Below are 17112 nucleotides of genomic sequence, written 5' to 3'. Positions count from 1 at the left end.
TAGTTTTTATTTCTGTATTTGCTTCGCTCATTCCATAGTTCTCGAATATCGTCGGTAATCCATTCTTCTGTTCTTGATGATGTTCTCTTTCCCAGAGTGATCTTTGCAGTCGTGTTTATAACATCTTTCACCTTGTTCCACAATGCGTGCATATTTTCTTCATTCAACTGTTGTAATTGCCAATTATATTGTTTAGCAGCTCATGTTTGATTGCCGAGTCTTTAAGTTTTTCAATATTCATTTTATTTTGAGGCTGTTTTGTCCGATTTGATGCGAGCTTAATTCGTATATTTGCGACGAGTAAGTTGTGATCCGATAGCACATCTGCTCCTGGGTAGGTCGAACATTTTGTAACACTGGAGAAATATCTTTTATTTATTATTATTGGGTAGTCTATTTGGTTTCTCACAATTTGGTTTTCATTGTCCTGTGGGGATTTCCAAGTGTATAATCGTCTGGGATGTAGGGAAAAGTACGTATTGGTCACTTTCATACAAAATTGCACTAGTCTATCTCCTCTCCTCTGACAAAATTGCACTAGTCTATCTCCTCTATCATTTCGTTCGCCTAGGCCATATTTTTCCGTAACATTTTCAAATTATTGGTTTCCGACCTTGGCATTAAAGTCGCCTTGTATTATTGTTATTTCGTGTTTTTTTGTCATCTTTAGTAACTGAGCAAACATTATAAAATTCTTCGACTTGTATGATATTAAAATTTAGCGGTTTTCCGCTTATTTTTAACAACATTGTCCTGCCTGACTTTGGAACAAATCCCGTGACACAGGCCGCTATATGATTTTTAACAATAACTCATACTCCTCTTCTGTGAGCACCCTCCTGGTTTCCTGAATGATAGACCGTCATATTTTCTGATCTGAAATCACCGCAATCCGTCCACCATGTTTCGCTGACACCTAAGATATCAATTTGGAGTCGGTTCATCTCGCTTATTGTGTTATGAAGTTTTCCACTTTCGTAAAGACTTCTCACATTCCAAGTTCCAATTACAAGTTTTTGTTTAGTTTTACCTCCGGGGATTCTTAGCACCCTCTGATTGCCGGAGACTGAGGGCCGTTTGTTTTGCGTTGTATTGTTCATGTTTTGTACGGTTTTCAAGGGATTATACATCAGTGGTTTCCCCTTGCCTTCTGATGGGTTTATAGTTTCCTTCTATATTTCAGCCGCTCCACTGGAGTACAGACGCTGCTTGCTGCCGCCGAATCTCGATCAGACGCTGCCTTTTTCCTTTTTTTTGGTTCGCCCCGATATTTTATTTTTGCGGTACCCGCCATATCTGGTGAGCGTTCCCCTATCCACCACCTGGAGGGGCGTCCGATGGGAGAAAAAAGAAAGAAAAAAAAAAACTCCGCACGGAATCATGAAATATAAAGTGTAATATTAAGTATTGGAACTGCGAAGTGAACGAGATAGTTCCATATAGTTCCTTTGGCACAACTCTAGAAAAAACCTTAATAGGCGCGTCGCGTTTCTGATTCCTGGGATTGTACTGAGCAAAAAAGTCTACAACAGCATATGTCTAAGGTGAAAATTGAGCCTCCCGCTTTTGACTTGAAATCTTTATCCACTATTTTGGCTATTTTGGCATATAACAACTAAACAAACCATCGAGATTTTTGATCCAAAACTAATAGGAAAATTGTAGCAAAGACAATTATTAAGAACTCTCTCACAAGAAGAATTTTTGCTACACAGCTCACAAAAAGCATTGTAACGCATTGAAATAATTGTCGTAAACCTATACTTATATATGGGATTTGAGAATTTTTTAAAAACCACGGGAATGACAGTAGTTCCACAGAAATTACATTTTTTCCTCTGCATTTCTAACAATATTTTTTGAGGGTGCATGTTGTATTTGATGGTATGTTTAATAATTATACAATAAATTTATTAAATAATTATCATAGATTGAATAATATCAGATTAATATTGAAAATGTCCGTGGTTAGAAAATACCCACGGTAATGAGCACATAGTAATAAAGGAAACATGACTATTCTTGGATTTAAATGTGCAAATCTTAATTTTTTTATAAAATATAAAAAATGAACATACCTATACCATCAATTTGGAAATTATAATATAAATAACGGAAAGAAGACCGCGGGTTATTTTAAAGGCACCTCGTAGCATTTTCTTGTTTATATCCTCAGCATTTATGCTAAGGGTATAAGCCGCCCCCACTTCCGATATGTCTGAGGAGCCTTCTTTACCAAAAGGCGAAACCAGTCATGTCACATAGTGGTGGGTGTGTGGGTTCGAGTCGTCGGCTTTCCTTTTTCAGATGCATTATTGATAATAAAGCTCGATTTCCAACGAGAAATTAATTAAAAACGAGAAATTAATTAAATTATATTTGGTTTGTTTGAATAAATATTTATAGAAAATAAATACCATTTGCACATGCAAAGTCATTAAAAACAGTCTGTAACTTTCGCAAATTCGTTACCAGTGATCCCATATTCTCTTGTCCCATAGGTACAATAAATATAAATATAAAATTCGCGAGTTTGTAAAGAAAAACAAAAAAATTAAATATTTTCAAAGGTGCATTAAATGCCCTTAAATGTCGCGGTTTGATAACAAATTTGGTCCGGAATGGTTTGATATTGATTTTAAATAAGATTAAAACTATTAATAAGTTATTACGAAAAACGTATACGTCATTATAACAAATAAAATTAAATAATGCATTACTGAACTTCAATCCATTTGAAACTTTTTTCGCGGTAAAGAAAAAATGACACCGTATTTCATAGTAGTTTTTCATGTTCTACACGGCTATGCGGTGTTATTTTTGATATTTGCAAAAATTGCAGAAAAGTTATAACTCTATATACACGTTTATACGGGCAAAATTTGCCTCGTCGAAATAATGGTTTTAGACCCCAAGTATGTATATTTGGACGAAATCCGTTTCAGATAATTTGGAGTCGATTTAGCAATGTCCATCCGTCTGTTCGTCTGATTGTCTGGCTGGCTGGTGCGCACTATAACTCTCGAACGGATGAGCCAATTTGGTCCAAAATTTGGTTTCGTAATATTTTGTCCAAACTTAGTTTATGTTCAAAGATGGGCCATATCGGTCCACTCCTTCAGGCACCTCCCCCACAAAAGTTCAAAAATGTTCGGAAATTTGTGCGCATGATAACTCTTGAAGGCAGTAACCGATGTGGTCCATACTATGCACATGGTGAAATTTCTATCAGGCATAGATGAGGTTCCAATATGAACTCTAACGGTCGAAAAAGTTCAGTTTAGGACCTGCTCTCCGATGGTTTAGATTTTTATTATAGCAACTTGTATTTACTGCCCCCATTACGACAAAACAAGTTTCATCAAGGGCAAGTCCATACTTCCTGAGAAAAGAGTCCGAAAGCTGTAAAAACCCCAACGGTACCATGTGTAGTGGTTGGAGCGCTCCATACCTCTCGAACGGATCGGCCGATTCGATCAAAAAATTGGCTTTCATAAAATTTTGTCCAATTTTAGTATAAGTTCGAAGATTGGCCATATCGGTGCACTCCTTCAGGTACATCCCACACAAAAGTTCAACACTTTCCGCTTAAATGTTGCGCACGACAACTTTGAAAGGCAGTAACCGATTTGAGCCATACTTTTCATATCGTAATATCTCTACGGGACATAGATCAGGTTTGAATATGAACTATATAGGTTCACTCCTTCGAGTACCTCCCACATAAAATTTGGGAAAAGTGCAGTTTGTGGCCTGCTCTCAAATCGTTTTGCTTCTTTTTGTAACAACTTGTATTCGCTGCACCCATTACAGGGGTAAGTTCATTCTTTGTGAAAAAAAAAATTCCGAAAGCTGAAAAAACCCTATGGCGTCATGTGTAGCGGCTGGAGCGCATGATAACTCTCGAACGGATTCGCCGAATCGGTTCAAACTTTGGGTTTCGAATCCCTTTGATTTTCTTGTAACAACTTGTATTCGCTTTCCCAATTACGACGGTACTTGTTTTTTCGGGGGCAAGTCCTTACTTCTTGAGGTAATGATCCAAACGCTCCAAAAAGTCTGGCGGCACCAACTGACCTGGGTAGTACGTAAGATAATCCTCGATGGTAGAAACCGATTTGGTCCAAACATTGTACATCTTATTATGTAGAGGTCAGAAGTATTGTGTGTTACTTCTTTTTTTAGGTCTGAGGCTGAGGATATTTCTTTGTCGGCCAAGCCAACTGATACGTTTTTACTTGTTTTTTTATTTTTCTCTATAAACATTGTAGATTCATAATCTGCAAAAACTTCCCAGATGTAAGCACCTTCCAGATAAAGTTGGTTCAACCGCATGGTGATGTTATGCAGTAATTCCTATATCTAACTGCCTCATTGATATAACTTGCATCAAGTGAGAAGTCAAGAGTTGGTTTTCAAGTTTAGTTTTCGTAAGTTGTACGAATATGCCCCTAGAATTTAGATTACTGATTAAAAATTAAATTTGAACATTTTTCCCACAAAACTTATTGCAAATTTTACACGCTAAATACTATCCGATCATTATCAACAATTATTGGCACTATCCTTAACCGAAACTATTACATCGTGCAAACATTTGTCAGTATTGAACTATAACTGCGACTTCTAGCGTGATTAAGGTTACACTACCCACAATTAAAACTGAGGGATCCCTGTATATACTAGGCTATAACTCAGTTATCTGACCACGTACATCAACATAATTAGCATTAATGGAAAGGTCAAGCGTGCCTCTCCTAAATATAACTTACAATGGTTTAGGGCCTGTTTATGTATGTCGATAAGAAAACGAATGCGGAAGAAAAACTACCAAATTTGTGTGTGTTTTTCAAATTTGTTTTTTGTTTTGAAGCAAAAGCAAATGAAATAATATTTCAAAAACTAAAGTTGGGGTGTCTTTCATGCGCACACATTTTCGTTTCGAAATACATAAACTGGAATATGGATATAGTCATTTCACTAAAAACTATACCAATTTTCACACAAAAGTTCTGGCCTATTTAACCCGCTAAATATTATCTGATCATCACGTTGAATTGCAACCTACTTCTCGGTCGTAAACCCAAACCTTACATAAAATTTCGCGCCGATCAGACTATCATTGCGACCTACAGAGCCGCTACAAAATTGAATTAAAATTTTGTTTTGGGTCCATTTCGCCCCCCTTAACATTTTACGATCATCGCCTAATACTAAAGGGGTCTATTCTGGTCTTAACCCGACCTCCATACATTTCGTGCAGATTGGTCCATAATTGTGGCCTGTAGCGTGCGTACAGTTTTTAATGGACGGTCAGACGGACACACATCTCACGGTAATGAGTATTTGCACCATGCGACCAATTTTTTTCATATAAATATGTAGAATATTTTATTTTGATTTTCGAGCCTCGTTTAAGGACATTTTGTTTTACTTATTCCTTGTATAAGAATTTAAATTTTTTCAATATTTTCAACCTTAAATGCGTCGGGACACAGAAACAAGTCTTTTCGAAATGTTCATCCATATACAACATACCAACATTAATGTCTCGATGAGGCTTCCGAAGAAGCGTATTGATGGTCGGATAATATTCAGGCAATGGGTAAAAAACTTATTTGGGGAAAAAGTCAACGTTTTATTTCAAAGCGAATATCTCCGCTTCTATAAGGGGTGCACCAAAAGCAAAACCTGACAATGAAAGTAGAAGTCAAACAACGGAGATATCGCAAAACTCGGTAATGCATTCCATTTTCATTTTTTTTAAATCACGCTACAGGTCGAAATTTTGATCGGGTCGTCATGAAATTTTGGGAGTTGAAGCCATTTGAGTTTGTTCAAGGTAATATATTATTCAGGGGTCGGAATGGGCAAAAAACGTATTTATGTGAAGAAAATTCAAAGTTTTATTCATATGCAAATATCTCTTCGTCGAAAATATCTCGCCCATGGAAAAGGAAAAGAACACCTTTACATTGATGCAAAGTAGTTTGGAGTAGGTGGTCAAATAACGGAGGTATCACAATAGTCGGTAATGTATCCCATTTTTATTAAATACTAACGATGTAGAAAAAGACGCTCATACATCCCAATTTCCAATTTGCGGAATATTATTTCCATGTCGTATATTTTGACTTCTCTTGGCCATATTCCAAGGGGAGGGCTTGATAATGAAAATAGACCATCTGAGCTTTAAAATAATACAAAATATGGCATTTGTGTAAAATATCAGAGTTATTGCAAAAGGCGCTATGCTATTCCAATTTTAATATTTTGAAGATTTTATTTTAATGATAAAACTGCTAATCAACAAGACCAGCAAAGCTTTCAATCAGTACCAAGTAAATTGTCGACAGTAGTCAAATAGAAGAATTATTAATTATTTTGATTCAGTTCTTCAGTCATCTATGTATAAAGTAGACAAATTTTTGTACGTTTGGAGATATAGCATCAAAATCGGAGGTACCTCCAAAAATTTTAGATTTTTTTATGCAAATATCTACAGAATGGTAACAGATAATGTCGCCAAATTTTGGATGTGTGAAGGAATATGGTCTAGAAATAAATTTGCCAAATTATGTTGAAATCGCTTCAGATTTGGATATAGCTCCCGTATATATTTTCGGCCGATTTCGTGTATTTTATGCATTAAACACGATATGTATGTCTGATTAGAATAAAAATTGGAATGTGTGACGGAATTGGGTCTAGAAATAAATTTTCCAAATTATATCGAAATCGGTTATTTTCCTCCGATTTCATCTATTTGACGCACCAAACACGCTATATATACCCAATTTTTATGAAAGTTGGAATGTGTGAAGAAAATTTGCCTACAAATGAATGTGTCAAAATATATTTTTCCTTATTCGGGGTAGCGAAGCGCACTGGGTTCAAATATATATGGTAAAAAATAACTTTCCTACTAACTACGATTTTTGGTATGAGGTTAAGAAACAAATTTCGGTTTCAAATTCGTTCGCGTTCACAAAATGTTTTTCAAGGACGTGGGTTCATACCCCAGCCTAGCTTAAGCTGATTTTTATTTAGTTGAAAATTTTGCCTATTAGGGCGAGTGTCTTTTTATACCCTCAGCCTTTAGGCTAAGGAGGGTATATACACTTTGATACGATGAAAATGTGCCTCATCGAAATAATGGTTTTAGACCCCAAGTATGTTTGGACGAAATGTGTTTCAGACAATTTGGAGTCGATCTAGCCATGTCCGTCCGTCTGTCTGTCTGTCTGTCCTGCTGGCTGGAGCGCACGATAACTCTCGAACGGATGAACCAATTCGGTTCAAATTTTGGCTTTCGTAATATTTTGCCCAAACTTAGTTTAAGTTCGAAGATGAGCTACACCGGTCCACTCCTTCCGGTACCTCCCCCACAAAGGTTCGAAAATGTTCGGAAAGTTTGTGTGCACGATAACTCTTTAAGCGAGTGACCGATTTGGTCCATACTTTGTATAGCGTAAATTTTCTACTAGAGTAATATGAGGTTCCAATATGGTCTCAATTGGTCCACTCCTTCGGGTACTTCCCACACAAAATTTGGGAAAAGTTCAGTTTAGGGCCATCTCTCGAATCGCTTTGATTTTTGTTTTAGCAACTTATATTCACTGCCCTCCATACGACGGTATAAGTTTCATCAGGGGCAAGTCCATACTTCCTGAGAAAATAGCATGAAAGTTGCAAAAAACCCCTATGACACCGTGTGAGGTGATTGGAGCGCAAGATAACTCTCGAACGAATCTGCCGAATCGGTCCAACATATGGCCTTAGTAATATTTTGTCCAAACATAGTTTAAGTTTGAAGATAAGCTATATCGGTCCACTCCTTCAGGTACCTCCCCCACAAATGTTCGGAAAAATTGTTCGTACGGTAACTCTTGAAGGGAGTGGCCGAATTGGTCTATACTTTACACATCCTAATATATCCACCAGATATAGGTCAGGTTCAAATATGGACTATATTGGTCCACTCCATCCGGTACCTCCCACACAAAATTTCGGATAAGTTCACTTTAAGACCTAATATCGAATCACTTTGTTTTTTGTTGAAGCAACTTGTATTCGCTGCTTCCATTACGATGGTAAAAGTTTTTTTAGGGGCAAGTCCATACTTCTTGAGCAAACAGCCCGAAGAGTGTAAAAACCCCCTATGGCACCATATGTTGTGGCTGGAGATCCACTTCCATAATGGTCAATGTCGATCCATTCCTTTTAGTATCTCCTCCGCAAAACTTTTGATATTTAATCCTTATCAAAATTTTTGTCGGTTCAAATGCCCAAAATTTTCAAAAACCCCCTAAATACATAAGTATTTTGGGAAACAATTGTTTCAATATACACAGGCTGAGGGTATATCTCTGTCGGCAAAGCCGACTGATACTTTTTTACTTGTTAATATTGATTTTAATTAATTTCTCGTTCGAGTCTAGCTTAATGACCCATGATTTTTTACAAGGGGAAAAGGAAACCGAAAATTCGAACCCGCACAACCACCATTATGTGACCGGTTCGCCGGTTCGCCTTTTACAGCTAGTTCGGTTAAAAATTCTAGCTAAAACCATCAAAATATCAAAAATCGGTAAGAACCGTTTTATGACCGGTTCGCCGGTTCGCCTTTTACAGCTAGTTCGGTTAAAAATTCTAGCTAAAACCATCAAAATATCAAAAATCGGTATCGGGGCTATAACAAAATATGGACCTAAATTAATAATTTTTGATGGAGAAGTTTTCCGACTACTGAGAACGTCAAATGTCAAATAAAAGGTAGTTCGGTCTAAAAATGCAGATAAAAACCTCTCAATACCTAAAATGTGGAGGTAAAATGGGGTCTATACGAAAATATGAACTTATATTGACAATTTTCGTTGGAGAATTGTTGTGACCACCAAGAACCTCAAATGTCAAATTACAGCTAGTTCGGTTAAAAATTATAGCTAAAATTCTATCGAAAACTGTGAGGTATCGCTATATGGGGACTATACCGAAATATGTACCTATGTTGACAATTTTTGATGGAGAAGTTTTGTGACCACTGGAAACCTCGAAAGCGTCAACTTAAAGATAGTTCGGTTATAATTGTAGCTAAAACCCTTAAAATACTGAAACGTGAGAATCTCTCATGTCAAATTACACCTAGTTCGGTTAAAAAATGCACTTAAATCCTCCAAATATCGAAAATCGGAAGGTACCGTCATACGATTACAAGTAATTAAAATTAATTCCCAAATATTCAAAGCCACAAAATTTTTAAATTTTGCATTTTTTCCACATTCTTTAAGTTGTTAAAATTACTTTATCAAAATTCATTTTAATGAATAAATTAAATTATTCAAACAAAAGGTACACACATTTACATAAGTAAGACTACATAAAATAGCCCTTCCCTACAAATTCCATGATGACCTCATCATGGCTGTGGTGTGGGGCAAAAGGTCAAAAGTAGGTACTAGTACCAGCAACGCCATCACAGTAAAGAAAATAAAGAAACAAAAAACTCACTCCCCAATGACCCATGACGTTGGTGAACAATAAATCTTCCATTAGCTGCCAATCGATAAAGTGCTGCTTTGCCAGTCCCTAATTGGCAATAGTCAAATTAAAACCTCAACCTCAGCTGGGAGAGTGAAAAAAAAAACAACTGTGTGCAGTGGAGCCCTGGAAAACGCAAAAAAGACATGGACAACAGACATACTAGCATAAAGAGGAAATAACGGGAGGGAAAAAGAGAGAACGAACGCAGAATAACATGAAGCACCAACCAGCCAAAGCATCAGAGTATTAGTACTTAAAAGCTTAATTAACATGTTTCCCAGACAACTACAAACAAGTTGAAAAATGTCTGTGTGTGTGCGCGAGGATATTTGGAATGAAAAAAAATTGCAGGGAGGGATAGGGATTGGAAAAGGGCCCAACTTTTGATCTATAGACCCTTTCTGCAAGAAAGGGTGCAACTTTAAACTCTTTCTTTAGGATAGGGTACTTCTATATACCATTTATGTAAGAAAGGGGTCTTCTATAGACCCTTTCTGTAGAAAGGGTCCTACTATAGACCCTCCCTGAAGGAAAGGGTACTCCAGTACCCCCTCCTGTAAGAAAGGAAAGGGGTCTTCTATAGACCCTTTCTGTAAGAAAGGGTCCTACTATAGACCCTCCCTGAAGGAAAGGGTACTCCAGTACCCCCTCCAGTAAGAAAGGAAAGGATACTTCTATAGACCTTTTCTGTAAGAAAGGGTACTTCTATAGACCCTATCTGTAAGAAAGGGTGCTTCTATAGACCCTTTCTGTAGGAAAGGGTGCTTCTGTAGACCCTTTCCGTAAGAAAAGGTGCTTCCATAGACCCTTTCTGTAAAAAATGGTGCTTCTTTATACCCTTTCTTTAAAAAAGGGTGCTTCCATAGACCCTTTCTGTAAAAAATGGTGCTTCCATAGACCCTTTCTGTAAGAAAGGGAGCTTCATACACCTTTTCGGTAAGAAAGAGTGCTTCTTTAGACCCTTTCGGTAAGAAAGGGCGCTTCTTTAGACCTTTTCGGTAAGAAGGGGTGCTTCATACACCTTTTCGGTAAGAAAGAGTGCTTCTTTAGACCCTTTCGGTAAGAAAGGGCGCTTCTTTAGACCTTTTCGGTAAGAAGGGGTGCTTCTTTAGGCCCTTTCGGTAGGAAAGGGTGCTTCTTTAGACCCTTTCGGTAAGAACGGGTGCTTCTTTAGACCCTTTCGGTGGGAAAGGGTGCTTCTTTAGACCCTTTCGGTAAGAAAGGGTGCTTCTTTAGACCCTTTCGGTAAGAAAGGGTGCTTCTTTAGACCCTTTCGGTAAGAAAGGGTGCTTCTTTAGACCCTTTCGGTAAGAAAGGGTGCTTCTTTAGACCCTTTCGGTAAGAAAGGGTGCTTCTTTAGACCCTTTCGGTGAGAAAGGGTGCTTCTTTAGACACTTTCGGTAAGAAAGGGTGCTTCTTTAGACCCTTTCGGTAAGAAAGGGTGCTTCTTTAGACCCTTTCGGTGTGAAAGGGTGCTTCTTTAGACCCTTTCGGTAAGAAAGGGTGCTTCTTTAGACCCTTTCGGTAAGAAAGGGTGCTTCTTTAGACCCTTTCGGTAAGAAAGGGTGCTTCTTTAGACCCTTTCGGTAAGAAAGGGTGCTTCTTTAGACCCTTTCTCTAAGAAAGGGTGCTTCTTTAGACCCTTTCGGTAAGAAAGGGTGCTTCTTTAGACCCTTTCGGTGAGAAAGGGTGCTTCTTTAGACCCTTTCTGTAAGAAAGGGTGCTTCTTTAGACCCTTTCGGTAAGAAAGGGTGCTTCCTTAGACCCTTTCGGTAAGAAAGGGTGCTTCTTTAGACCCTTTCGGTAAGAAAGGGTGCTTCTTTAGACCCTTTCGGTAAGAAAGGGTGCTTCTTTAGACCCTTTCGGTAAGAAAGGGTGATTCTTTAGACCCTTTCGGTAAGAAAGGGTGTTTCTTTAGACCCTTTCGGTAAGAAAGGGTGCTTCTTTAGACCCTTTCGGTAAGAAAGGGTGCTTCTTTAGACCCTTTCGGTAAGAAAGGGTGCTTCTATAGAACCTATCTGTGAGAAACTGTGCTTCTATAGACCCTTTCTGTGAGAAACTGTGCTTCTATAGACCCTTTCTGTGAGAAACTGTGCTTCTATAGACCCTTTCTGTGAGAAACTGTGCTTCTATAGACCCTTTCTGTGAGAAACTGTGCTTCTATAGACCCTTTCTGTGAGAAACTGTGCTTCATTAGACCCTTTCTGTGAGAAACTGTGCTTCATTAGACCCTTTCGGTAAGAAAAGGTGCTTCTACAGAACCTTTCTGTAAGAAAGGGTGCCTCTATATACCCTTTCTGTAAGAAAGGGTGCTTCTTTAGACCCTTTCTGTAAGAAAGCTTGCTTCTTTAGACCCTTTCTGTAAGAAAGCTTGTTTCTTTAGACCCTTTCTGTAAGAAAGCTTGTTTCTTTAGACCCTTTCTGTAAGAATGGTTGCTTCTTTAGACCCTTTCTGTAAGAAAGGTTGCTTCTTTAGACCCTGTCGGTAAGAAAGGTTGCTTCTTTAGACCCTGTCGGTAAGAAAGGGTGCTTCTTTAGACCCTTTCTGTAAGAAAGCTTGCTTCTATAGACCCTTTCTGTAAGAAAGGGTGCTTCATACACCTTTTCGGTAGTAAAGGGTGCTTCTTTAGACCCTGTCGGTAAGAAAGGGTGCTTCTTTAGACGCTGTTGGTAAGAAAGGGTGTTTCTTTAGACCCTTTCGGTGAGAAAGGGTGCTTCTGTAAGAATGGTGCTTCTATAGACCCTTTCTGTAAGAATGGTGCTTCTATGGACCCTTTCTGTAAGAAATGGTGCTTCTATAGACCCTTTCTGTAAGAAATGGTGCTTCTTTAGACCCTTTAGGTAAAAAAGGGGGCTTCTTTAGACCATTTCGTTAAAAAAGGGTGTTTCTGTAGAGCCTTTCTGTAAGAAAGGGTACTTCTATAGACAATTTATGTTAGAAAGGGTGCATCTGTAGAGCCTTTCTGTTAGAAAGGGTGCATCTGTAGAGCCTTTCTGTAAGAAAGGGTGCTTCTTTAGACCCTTTCTGTAAGAAAGGGTGCTTCTTTAGACCCTTTCTGTAAGAAAGGGTGCTTCTTTAGACCCTTTCTGTAAGAAAGGGTGCTTCTTTAGACCCTTTCTGTAAGAAAGGGTGCTTCTTTAGACCCTTTCTGTAAGAAAGGGTGCTTCTTTAGACCCTTTCTGTAAGAAAGGGTGCTTCTGTATAGCCTTTCCGTAAGAAAGTGTGTTTCTTTAGACCTTTTCTGTAAGAAAGGGTGCTTCTGTAGAGCCTTTCTGTAAGAAACGGTGTTTCCTTAGACCCTTTCTGTAAGAAAGGGTGCTTCTTTAGTCCCTTTCGGTGAGAAAGGGTTCTTCCGTAGAGCCTTTCTGTAAGAAGGGTTCTTCCGTAGAGCCTTTCTGTAAGAAGGGTTGCTTCTTCAGACGATTTCTGTAAGAAAGGGTGCTTCTTTAGTCCCTTTCGGTGAAAAAGGGTGCTTCTGTAGAGCCTTCCTGTGGGAAAGGGTGCTTCTGTAGAGCCTTTGTAAAAAAGGGTGCTTCTATAGACACTTTCTGTAAAATTTTTGCTTCTATAGACCCTTTCTGTAAGAAAGGGTGCTTCTTTATACCCTTTCGGAAAGAAAGGGTGCCTCTGTGAGCCTTTCTTTAAGAAAGGGTGCTTCTTTAGACGCTTTCTGTAAGAAAGGGTGCTTCTATAGAGCCTTTCTGTAAGAAAGGGTGCTTCTTTAGACCCTTTCTGTTAGAAAGGGTACTTCTATAGAATCTTAATGTAAGAAAGGGTGCTTCTATAGAACCTATCTGTGAGAAAGTGTGCTTCTTTAGACCTTTTCTGTAAAAAAGGGTGCTTCTATAGACCCTTTCTGGAAGAAAGGGTGCTTAATACAACTTTTCGGTAAGAAAGGGTGCTTCATACAACTTTTCGGTAAGAAAGGGTGCTTCCTTAGACCCTTTCTATAAGAAAGCGTGGTTCTATAGACCCTTTCTGTAAGAAAGCGTGGTTCGATAGACTCTTTCTGTAAGAAAGCGTGGTTCTATAGACTCTTTCTGTAAGAAAGCGTAGTTCTATAGACCCTTTCTGTAAGAAAGAGTGGTTCTACAGACCCTTTCTGTAAGAAAGGGTACTACTATAGATTATTTCTCTAAGAAATTGAGCTTCTATAGACGATTTCTCTAAGAAAGGGTTCTTCTATTGACCCTTTATGCTATGTTTCCTGACACAAATTATGTGGATGAGACAATAATATATATTTTCAAATTTTTAAAATACACTATTTTGCTGTTAGAATATGATTGCTCGTACAATATCTCTTCTCATCACCTTATCAAATCTGCATGATGTGGAAAAAATGTGCTCCAATCATATATTCAAAAAGGCCCACCAATTTATTTATCCCTTCAAATTCTGGTGAAACACAATCTCAAAATAACAACGAAAGTGGCTGTGTTGCAGTGAAAAATTGGAAATTCAACCAGACAATTTGAGTACTTGAAGTTTGTAATGTTTGTAATAGTTAGCTACTCACATAAGAGTGCGGTATGTATTAAAGTGTACTACTATGTGCATGTATGTTAGCATGTAATTGCTTGTATATAAGCCAGTAATTTGGCTTATATATTCACAAAAATTATTCAATGTTTAGACAACAACATCTACTACACCATACAAGAGGATAGCATTTACAAAAAAAAAAATAAAATGAAAATGAGACGTAAAGGAAGAAAATGAAAGAAGGAGAAATGTGGCAAATGATGAGTATTTATTCTCCTGATAAGTATGCTGCTCCTATTTCTCCGACCAAAAAGGAGAGCAGAAATGTTTAGCAATTTTCATGAATTGGCTTGCCAATTATGTGGGTAATGAGAGAAAAATCCAAAAGGAGAAATTTTCATAGACAATGCGAGCGAAGAATTTGACTTAATGACAAAGAAAATTATCTTTGTTTATACGGATGAGAGAGATAGAGGAAGGAATGTCAGGAGGTCATGGTATTTGACAATGGAGTCCTACTTTATAACTTTTGTTGAGAGTTGAGTTATATTTTAAAGTGTTTTTGTTGTTGGGACTTGTAGTTTACTTAAAAGTTGAAAGTTAATAAAGAGATTTGAAGGAGCAAAAGTAAATTACACTGAGAGAAATCCAAGGAAATATAATATAGAAAAATTTAGAGGGTATTTCGTTAAAAAAATGTTTTTATGGGACAACCTAATATACATACATTCCTAGTAAAAATACCCCCTCCAAAACCCCTTACTAAATTATTATTTGATTTATATATGTATTAGTTATTTTGAAACTACTTATTTTAGTGATAAAAAATAATCACTTCGCGCGACATGCTTTTTATTATAATGGTTTTGTAAGGTGTTTTGTTAGTGGTATTTTTGCTCGGCTTTTTATATATTTTTTCAGTTTTATTAAAGTCAACTAATAATCTTTTTTGATACATTTGTTGTTTTTAAAGCTTTTTTATTTGGTCAGTTTGGGTGTTGTGAAACACCCAAAGGCTACTTCCCAAGTTTCCTGAAGATATATTTTCAAATCACGTATGCATGAAACTGTACTTTTATTAGTTTCCTTTTAGAATGTTTGCAGGTGAACTCTTTACGAACTCTACCACCAGAAAACCATGAATGAAATAGGGAACCCAATACCAGACAGATTCAGGAACGGCTTACGCAACCACTTAAATAATTTGATATAAACATACTTTGGAATCAGAACAGAATAGGACAAATTCAGAGCGCTGGCGGAGCCAAAACTATGTAAACACATTGATTTACACACAGTTTAAGAGGTCGATATTGTATATCTAGATGTCTTTAACAAAACTATCCTAATATGCTATGAGGAATACACTCCAATAACCTGCCCAATCTTAAACAATTCACTAAAAAGGTCATACAGCACAGACGAAACTCAGTACTGATTAAGATCCCTATATGGATAATTTTATAAATAGAAGAGTGGAATCAAGCTCGCTAGGTGTAAGTCTTGGGTTTCCTTTGTGTGTCTATAGAGAGAGTTAACGAAGCGGCCAGGTTTCGCAAGATACTATCTAAGAATCCTGAATGCATAGGTAGCATTAAGCGAAGCAATGGAACGCGGTCTAACTCCGAACGAAGTGTATGGATCTCCTATCAGAGGTTAACTTCTCCGCTTGCATGCATCTAGGTTGTGACCGGCAATCAGCAAGCCATAATCAATCCCGCACAGAATAGAATGAATAGCTGATAGACAAATTAAATAGCCTCCCAAGACATTAATGGCCGATAAACAGCTTTCCGCCTTACAAATTGCAAGAAGCAATGTGTACTTCAAAACTCAGCGGAACCGGTGTATGCTCTGCATACATCAAAGGCAAGTCCATAGAATCCGCCTTACATGAGGTGGTTGGACATATTGAGAAGAATATGGAAAATTCAAACTTTACTTTGGCAGTCTTTCAATATCGAAAAGTTTGAATCGATCCACAACGCTCCCAATAGTACTGGAATTTTCTCCGTCCTTTGGATATCCTGATGAGATGTTGAAAACAGAATCATTAATTCACACAGAATTACTACCCTGACTTTTGTTATTAACTGAAATGTTTGTGATCCAATAGCCAAGACGATTGCTTTGTTACAATTATAAGGCTGGGCCCTAGTAAGGAACTCGTACTATACACCAGGTCTCTGTCCAATGCTCACGATCAGATGACAACAATCTGACAACCTTCTCCCAAACCGATCCAACTAGTCTTCTTCTCCTTGCCAAGGGTTTGAGATGGCTGAAGCGATAAGGAACTGCCACACCACAATACTCTCTCTCTCTCTCTCTCTCTCTCTCTGACATCTACTTCCTACACAACACTCATCTTTCCTAAAGTTCTGTAATATCTTCCCTCTGTCCAAAATATATATTTTCTATAACTTCTATTTCAGCACTCTATTACGGTGAACACAATGGATCACAACGTGCCCTAGTGAAGTAGCTGCATACTTAGATAACTACAAGTCCTTGAACCTAACCTATACACCAGGATACACAAGTTCCTGATTTCCAGCCATTTCCAGTTAGATTAGAGCTTTCTCTCGAAGCGAAATATCTCTTCACAATCCTCGACCGCCGCATGAACTAGAAAAGAAACATTTGTTCCTGCAAGAACTCTATTGTCAAAAGTTAGGGACTCAGACCACAAGTCATACACTGGTTCTATGTAACCATGGTTCTGCCCATTCTAACCTATGGTGGATTTGACTGGTGACAGACACTTGGGAATAGGTCACATCTGTTCAAACCATCTGCTTTGAATTAGAGCTGGCAAACTATCGATAATCGGACTATGATTTTGGTCACTGTCGTAAAGCTTTGTTTATATTGAACTCAGAAGCAATTATGGTTTAATTAATTCGCGACAGATAACCCAAATAACTGGTTTTGGTGTCCGATCTAACTTGTGTTTTACGACAGCACTAAAAACGATAGTAGCACTATCGATAGTTTGCCAGGTCTACTTTGAATGCGATCCTGGATCTCCGACCTCTCGATATGCTGGTTCAGTTTCAAGCTACGAGAACGACTTTTAGACT

This window comes from Musca autumnalis, unplaced genomic scaffold, assembly GCF_047663935.1.
Source record: "Musca autumnalis isolate F117 unplaced genomic scaffold, ASM4766393v1 scaffold_3, whole genome shotgun sequence".
Lineage (NCBI taxonomy): Eukaryota > Metazoa > Arthropoda > Insecta > Diptera > Muscidae > Musca > Musca autumnalis.
The sequence above is the reverse complement of the archived record's forward strand: the minus strand, read 5'-3'. Positions refer to the sequence as shown.